This window comes from Dasypus novemcinctus, chromosome 12, assembly GCF_030445035.2.
Source record: "Dasypus novemcinctus isolate mDasNov1 chromosome 12, mDasNov1.1.hap2, whole genome shotgun sequence".
NCBI classification, from domain to species: domain Eukaryota; kingdom Metazoa; phylum Chordata; class Mammalia; order Cingulata; family Dasypodidae; genus Dasypus; species Dasypus novemcinctus.
This window is the reverse complement of record NC_080684.1, coordinates 109306402-109315492: the sequence shown is the minus strand read 5'-3', so window position 1 is coordinate 109315492 and position 9091 is coordinate 109306402. Positions and strand designations below refer to the sequence as shown.

At 35.4% G+C, this 9091-nt stretch overlaps 1 non-coding gene across 1 annotated transcript; it reads left to right on the top strand.

Annotated features, from left to right (window-relative positions):
- The first annotated feature begins 7855 nt into the window (after positions 1–7855).
- Positions 7856–7962, top strand: LOC111761266 (U6 spliceosomal RNA). Its single transcript, XR_002794677.1, has one exon. It is a non-coding gene; the product is annotated as a U6 spliceosomal RNA (small nuclear RNA).
- Positions 7963–9091: the final 1129 nt, after the last annotated feature.

Sequence of the window (9091 nt, the reverse complement as noted above, 5' to 3'; positions counted from 1 at the left end):
AGAGAATGGAATTCAGACAGAGAGAAAAAAAGCCATAAGCAGAGCAGGCAGACACTGAACATCGACAGAACCCAGAAGAGAAGGGAGAGAAAAGGACATACCATCATATGTCTTGTCATGGGACAAATTAAGGACCAAGGATCACTGGTAGCCAGCCCCAGGACTCCACAAGCTTTAGGGAGAAATCATCACCTTGATGATGCCTTAATTTGGACTTTCTTTAGCTTCAAAATTGTAAGTCAATAAATGTCCATTGTTTAAGCCAACCAATCTCATGGTATTTGCTTAAGCAACCTAGGAAACTAAAACAACCCAGGGATAAACAGGAACATAACATAATGATAACAATAGCAACTTACCAAGAATACATAACAGTCATAAATGTGTATGCACCTAACAACAGAGCTTCACAATACATGAAGCTAAAATGACAGAAATAAAATGAGAAATAGACAAATCCACAATTGCGGTTGAAGACTTCAGTCTTTAGACTTCAGAATTTCTCCCAGTAAAAAGTAGAAATAAGTAAATTGAAGCTGAGTATATGGCAGAATGAAACACCAACAATCAATGAACCCAATTGACCTTTATAGAATGCCTCACCCACCTACAGCAGAATACACTAGAATATGTGTTCTTCTCAAGTACAAATGGTTCAAACTAGACCATATCCTGGGTTAGAAAGCAAATCATAGTAAATTTTAAATAATTAGTATCTCTCAAAATATATTCTCTAGCCATAAAGGAATTAGAATTGAAATGAATAATAACAGAAAAGTAACTGGAAAATTTAGACACATGAAAATAATCCACATGCTACTAAAGAACTCCTGGGTCACGGAGGAAGAAGTCTCCAGGGAATTTAGAAAATATGTTGAACTGAGTGACAATGCAAATACCAAATATCAAAATTTATGGGAAGTAGCTTTAGCAGTGCCTACCTAGGATAAAATTTTTAGCCTAAGTGTTTATATTAGAAAAAAGAAATATCTCAAAATAATCATCTGAGTTTTCACCCTAATGAACTAGAAAAATAAATGCAAATTAAACAAAGTGAGTAGAAAGAAAATACAAACAAGCAGAAATTAATGAATTTAAAAACACAGAAACAATTGATAAAAATCAATGAAAACAGAAGTGTTTCTTTTACTTGAAAAGAATAAAACAGATAAACTTATAGCAATATGCATTACGAATATAAGAGATTCTGTGTGATCTATTAATTTCAATAAAAAAATAATAATAATAAGTTAATGATGCCCAGGTACAGACCAATTTACAAACATAATCCAATACCTATTTTTAAAAAAAGAATATAAGCGAGAAGACACAACTCATCAGTAACAGGAATGAAATGGTTTCTAACTATAGACCCCATAGCCATTAAAAGGGTCTATAGTCATCATAAGAGGATACTGAAAACAATTTCAAATGCGCAAATTTGAAAGCTTAGATGAAATATAGCATTTTCTTGAAAACCACATACTACCAATACATAGCCCGTTTGATATTGATAACCTGAACTCTCCTGTAACTATTAAAATGAATTCCTATAGAAAGTAAATCTTCAGGTGAAATAATTTTGGTGATGCAAGTCTCCCAGATATTTAAAGAAGAAATAGCAACAGGTACTGTTGGGGTGTAACAAGGCAAGTCAATCTTTTACCCTCAGCCTGTGAAGACAGCAGCAGCAATAGCTTCCTGCCAGGGTCATGTCGATGGGAACAAGGCACCAGCTGATCTCCCATCCCATCTGGCTGAACCATGTGGTGCTCTGATTTCCCTGCAGAGAGAGTCAGAGAAGCTGAGCAGAGAGCTGAGCCTCCATCCCCACCATGCATGAGTGAAAATGAACAAGGTGATGCAATTAGATGCCAATAAGCACTCTACTTTCTGCCAGCCCTGGTGTCAGTGAGACCCAGGGGCCATTAAGCACCTTCCCCCAGGTAAGAGCAACAAAATGTTGTGAGTCAGCCCTCACAATGGGAGTCAATGGCCCACTTTCACTGGGAAGCTATCAGTGGGACCAAGGGAAAGGCTGAATGTCCACTTACTGCAATGAAGAAGTGTGAGTCAGTGCCCCACATTTGCCAGGTGGTGGTGGGGCACAGAGGGAAGCTGAACATACACATTTACCTGAGACTTGTGCTAAGCTTAACAGGGGGAATTTCTGATCAAAAATGAATATTAAATAGAGCCAGGGCCTCATGAAATAGCCAAAATGCCAGGATACAATCAAAATTCAATCATCATACCAAGCACAAGGAAAATCACATCATGAAAGAGTAAAGTCAATCAACAAGATGAATCAGATGTTGGAATTATCTGGCAGTGATTATAAAGTAGTCATAATAAAAATGCTTCAACAAGCAGTTACAAATTATCTTTAAAGAAATGAAAAATGGAAAATTTCAGCAAATAAATAGAAGTTATTAAAATGTAAATTATAGGACAGAAAAATACAATACCAAAAATTGAATAACTCACTGGGTGGGATCAACAGTAGAGTGGAGATGACAGAATAAAATCAATGAACTTTATGACAGAACAAAAGAATTTACCCAGTCTGAACAATAGAGAGAAATGGACAAAAAATAGTCTAAAGGACTGGTGGCATGATAATAAAAGATCTAGAATTCACATCATTGGAGTCTCAGAAGTAAAAAAAGAGGGAAAGAGTGGTATTGAAAGAATTAAAAAAAAATAATGAAAGAGTATTTAAATAAGTAAGCACCCCAAACATGGTAAAAGAAATAAACCTAGAGTTTCAAATGCTGAGTTAATCATGAGCAGTATAAACCCAAAGACATCCATAATAGGACATAGTATAATTACACTTTTGAAAACTAAAGTCAAAGAAAAAAATGCTGAAATCTTCCAGAGAGAAACGATGTGCTATTTATAGGAGAACACCAGTTTGAATGACAGTGAATTTCTCATTGAAACCATTGATCCAGAGGAAGTGGAAAACACTTTTCAAATACTGAAGGAAAATAGCTGTCAACCATATATTCTATGCCTGACAAAATATTCTTTAGGAATTAAGGAGAATAAAAACATTATTGGACCAAAAAAAAAAAGGGAATTTGTTACTGGCAAACCTACCCACAAGAAAAACTAAATGAAGTTTTTCCATGAAAATAGAGATAACAAAGAAGGCTTGGAACTTCAGAAATGAAAGAATAATGTCAAAATGGAGTAAAAATGAGGATAAATATAATAGGCTATACTACTATTCAGTTGCTTTAGTCATATTTGATGGTTGAAATAAAAATAACAGCATTGGATGAGGTGCTCTATGTATGTAGAGAAAATACTTGACAATTATATATATATATATTTAATTTTTAAGAAAGCTTTAGATTACATAAATGTTACATAAAAAATATAGGGAATTCCCATATACCCTCCTCCCCCACACACACACTCTCCCACATTAACAACATCCATCATAGTGTGATACATTTGATACTATTGATGAACATATATGGAAGCATTGCTGCTAACCATGGTCTATAGTTTACATTACAGTTTACACTCTGTCCCACATAATTTTGTGGGTTATGACAAAGTATATAATGACCTGTATCCATCATGCAGAACATTTCCAATGTCCCAAATATGTCCCCATATTACACCTATTCTTCCCTCTCCCTCCTCTCAGAATCTGGTGGTTACTGCCTTTATATCAATGATAAAATTTCTTCCATTGGTAGGATAATAATAAATCTATAATAAAATAATAGTAAGTCTACTTTAGTCTATTGTTCATTCCCCTATCTTGAGGATTTTGGGAATGGTGATGCCCACTCTGTTTCTAATTGAAGGGGCTTAGATCCTATGAAACAGATGGATGGAACTATCTTGCTTGCAGTAGCATACACTCTTGCAATGGGCATCGTTCATTATCGTCTTCTTATTGATTGTCCTGAGTGAGTCCAATGAACTGGAGAGTAGGAGTTGTAACTCTGCTGAGATTCAGGGCTCAACTGGCACATGGACAGACCAAAGATTTAAGTCCCTTGGACATATTTTTAACAAGTATGTTGCTAATTATAAGTTCAAATAAAGAAGGCAAAAGAGCTGTGTGTAGGGAAACTATAAATAAGTCTAAGTCTATTACATTGGGGGCCATGAATTCCAAAGTAAAGCCCAATGACAGGGTGCCAAATTCCTGAGACTATCTGCCCTGCTTATAATGTTTGGATGTCTCTAGAACCCTCAGGACTCGCACTGTTTGAGGCACTGTTTACTGTGGCAGTCAATGAGATTCTGCTGTGATGTGCATAAGCATAAACTCTGGAATGACCTCCTAGTCTCTTAGCTATAAAAACTCATTTTTATTTAATATTTCCCCATTTTGGTCAAGGTCTTTCTCCAGAGCATTGCTAGTTGGTGCTTGTAGTGATCTCTCATTGCCAGGGAGGTTCATCCCCAGGAGTCATGCCCCATACTGGAGGGGCAGGGAGGGGGGCGAGGAAGAGTATTTATATGCTGAGTTTGGCTAAGACAGAGGCCACATTTGAGCAACAAGGAGGCTTTCAGGAAGTAACTCTTAGGCAATACATTACACTAGACCAAGTTTTAATTTCACTAAAAATTGTTCATAAGTACAATCAAATCATCAATATCAAGGACTTGGTAGAATGGTCTGTCTTCCTTTGCTGGGCACTACCCTTTTGATTGGGAGGTTAGGGGAAGGAGTAGGTGAACTCTGGGGATTTGCAGGTCTGTGGTTAAAACCACAATGTTGGGAATGTTCTTTTCCAAATATGGCAGGGAAGGGTTACTGGTGTAGGGCAACAGGTGTGGGGTGATATATGGGATAAGTGAAACTGGGGCAGGCTTCTGTGAAATATGTAAGTGTTTATCTTGCCATAATTTGTTATCTTAATGTGTGGAAGACCCATACATAAATAAGAAAATATTAAACTCCCATCCTGGGGAGTCCTGCTATTTTCTCACTTAGAGGTACCAGAATCCCTTGAGAACTTAGGCTGTACCTTATAAAAGAAAACAGATGAATATGTCAAGCCCTCAATATTATTGCAAGTAACCATTAATTTTATTCTTTAAAAATTGAAATTTAGTGGTTACCATTGGTTCTGAGGGGAGAGGGGAGGAAAGGATAGACTAGATGGAGCACAGGACATTTTTAGGGCATGAGAACTCTTCTGCATGATCTTGCAATAATGAATACAGGGCATTTTACATTTCATCAAACACCTATAAAAGTGTATGGTCCGAATGTAAACCATTGACCGTGGTTCATAGCAGTGCTTCAATATTTGTACATCAATTATAACAAATGTACCATCCTCATGTAAAATGTTATTAATAGGGGAGAGTGGAAAAGGGGAGGGTGTTAGGTTTATGAGAATCCCCTATATTTCCACATGATTTTCTGTAACTTAAAGCTTCTTTGAAGATAAAATGAAAGAAATTAGACACTGGGGAAACATACAGAAGAAAATGTTACTGTACATATGAGACAATAGATCTTACAATAACGACAGACACAATGTCTAAATTTTTTCATATTTTATTTTTAAAATATTATTATTTCATTTTGTTATTAATTTTGGTTATTTTGTTAGCTTCATTTTTGGAGAGGTTTTGGATCACAGAAGGGTGGCAGGGGAGGGTTACCGGTGTGGGGTATCAGTGATGGGGGAATGCATGGTGAGGGGTGCACTGGGCATGCCTCTAAGGCATATGAATATGTTCAGGTGTTCATGGGGCATTGTCTTGGTGGGTGGAGACCCACACAATAACCGAAAGAATATTTAATTCCCATCCTAGAGAGTTCTGCTACATTCTCTAGTAGGACAGCAAAAAGACAAGTATATTTTAAAAGTGGAAAGTGGAAGTGGACCCGAAAAGAAGCAAGTTTTCTAATCTTTGCTTGAAATGGTAAAATGTGAGTAATGGTAGACTGTGATAAGCCATATATATTTGCTGTAATACCTAGAGCAACCACAAAGAAAAGTATACAACACAATATATTAAAAAACACCATAAATAAATCAAGATGGAATGCTTAAAATGTTCAAATAATCCGTAATAAGGTAAGAAAAGAGGAATAGAAGAAACAAACAGAAAACAATAAAATGGCAATCTTAATGCTTATCATATCAGTAATCATCTTAAATTTAAATGGTCCAAATACACTGATGAAAAGACAATGATTGGCAGAATGGATAAAATCCCATGATCCAATGAGGTGCTCTTTATATGTGTGTATATGAAACTCACTTTAAATACAATGGTATATGAAACATGAAAGTGAAAGAATAGAAAGACCTATACCATGCAAACATTGAGTTGAAAATGGAGTTGTGGCTTTATTAATATCAGATAAAGTAGACTTCACAGAAAAGAAAATGTCTAGACACAAAGAAGCACATCAAATAATGATAAAATAGTCAATATGCCAGGAAGATATATTCATAAATGTATATGTGCCAAATATAAAAGCTTCAAAATACATGAAGTAAAAACTGATAGAGCTGAAAAAGAGAAATAGACAAATCTACAGTTCCACTTGGACTTCAACACCCTACTAACAGCTGATATAACTACTAGAGAGATAATCAGCAAAGATATAGAACTGAGCAATAAAATCAACCAATAGGATCTAATTGACATACATAGGACACTCCACTCAACAAAATGGAATGTACATTTCTTCAAACACTCATGTAAAATTCATCAACGTAGACAATATCCTGGGACAAAAAACAAATCTTAGGAAATTTAAAAGAACTGAGCTATACAGAATATGTTCTCTGACCAAAATGGAATCAAGCTAGGAATCAATAAAAGAAAGAGAATAGGTTAATCCTCAAACACTCAGAAATTAAACACTACACTATAAATAATCCATGAGTCAAAGAGAAATTTCTCAAAGAAAATAAAGCAAATTGCAAAGAACTGAATGAAAATAAAAACAGAGCATAATGAAATATGTAGGATGTAGCTAAAAATGTGCAGAGAGGGAAATTTATAGCTCTAAGAGTACATATCTTTTTTTTAAAAAAAAAGGAAGGTCTTAAGTCAATAATTCAAATTTCTACTCAAGGAACTAAGAAAAGAACAGCAAAACCAACCCAAATCCAGCAGAATGAAGGAAATAATAACAAAAAAAGGAGGAAAAAATTGAAATTAGATACTGGAAAATATTTACTTTAAAATATAAGAGAAAAACTGGTTCTTTAAGAAAATCAAAATTGATAAGCCTCTAGCAAAACTGACAAAAATAAAAAGAGAAGACACTAATCATAAATATCAGGAATAAAATAGGGAAAAAATCATTACACATGCTTCAGCTATAAAAAATAATAATGAAATTCTATGACTAACTTTATTCTCATAAATTTGAAAATTAGAATAAATGAACCAATTTCATGAAAACCACAAAATTACCAAAACTCATCCAAGATGAAATATACTCTGAATATTCCCATAATCACTACAGAAACCACATCTATAAATAAACACTCTACAAAAGAAAAGAAATCTGAGGTGCAGATCATTTGGAGAAAACAAACATTTTTAAAAGATTAAAACAATTTACATAGGCTTTTCTTCAGAAAATAGAAGAGGAAGGTATACCTCGTCACTAAACTTACCTCATACAAAACACAATAACAAAGAAAAAAGTGATAGATAGATAGAACCCCAAATCAAAATCTGTCATGAAATTTGATGTAAAAATCCTCAACAATATATTAGCAAATTGAATTTACTAACATACTAAAAATTATTCAGCATAATCAAGTGGGAGTTATTATGGATATGCAATATTGTTCAGTGTTTGCAAATCAATGTAAAATGCTTTCAACAGGCTAAAGAAGTGCTTGCTTTGGCAGCACATATATTAAAATTGGAAAGATACAGAGAAGATTAGCATGGCCCCTGAGCAAGGATGACATGCAAATTCATGAAGCGTTCCATATTTTTCCCCAGACTTTCTCTAAAAAACAAAACAAACAAACAAAAAAAAAACAGGCTAAAGAAGAAAAATCACAAGATCATATTAGTTGATACAGAAAGAGCATTTAACAAAATCCAACACCCATTCATGGTAAAAGCCCTCAACAACTAGGAAGATGGGGAAATCTCTTTATTTTATAAAGATAAAGTACAAAAAATTTATACCTAACATGATACTTAAGATCAGGAACAAAGCAAGGCTTTCCACTCTTATTTCACATAATATTGGAAATTCTATCCACTGCAATAAAGCATGTAAAAAAACTAAAAGGCATACAGATTGGGGAAACTTGTGGTCAACCAAGGTGGCACAGTACAATGGCCCAGGATGCTTTTCCCCAACAAAATCTTAGAAAAACTAGCAAAAACTGGCAGAACTTCTTCTCAGAACTCCAGAAAACAGTTACAGGTTTGCAGTAATTGGTTAAGTGTCAAATGGAGAAAACACAGCTTTAAAAATTGTAGAAGAACAATACCTCCTTATGGGATCCTTCCCCACATCCTTTCCAGTATGGTGGGGATCCAGCCTGAACCCCCACTGGGGGTCCTGATCCTGTCCAGACGGAGCAGACTAACTCTTCTGCATATTAGGGTGCCTGCATGCTGGTGCCAATCCATTGGGTGGTACCCTGAAAGACAACTAAAAAACTCAGCTTGACTTCCTAGAAGGTGGCCGGAAGGCAGAGGCAGCTTGAAGAGAGTACACCATTGCAAGAAACAGTGGAAACAAAGCAGCCTGGGACAAATTGCTACTCCCTTTAAGACACACAATAGAGTATCTGGGTGGGAAGAAAGTCTATTTCACAGGAAGTAGAAGAGATGTTCAGATTCCTGTAATTGGGGAAACTCCTAAGGCCATGAATGAGCCCAAGCAAAGGACAAGAGGAACCCCCAAAAGTATAAATTCAAGGATAATGATATCCAGATATATACCAGTCCAATTGTCAAATGCCAAGGACACAAATAGCTGAGGAAGTTAATCACCACTAGACCTCCCCTGCAAGCAATGCTAAAGGGAGACCTTCAGACTGAAGGTAAAGAACACGAGACAGTGGCTCAAAATGGAACCAAGAAATGAAGATCTTAGTAAAGGTAC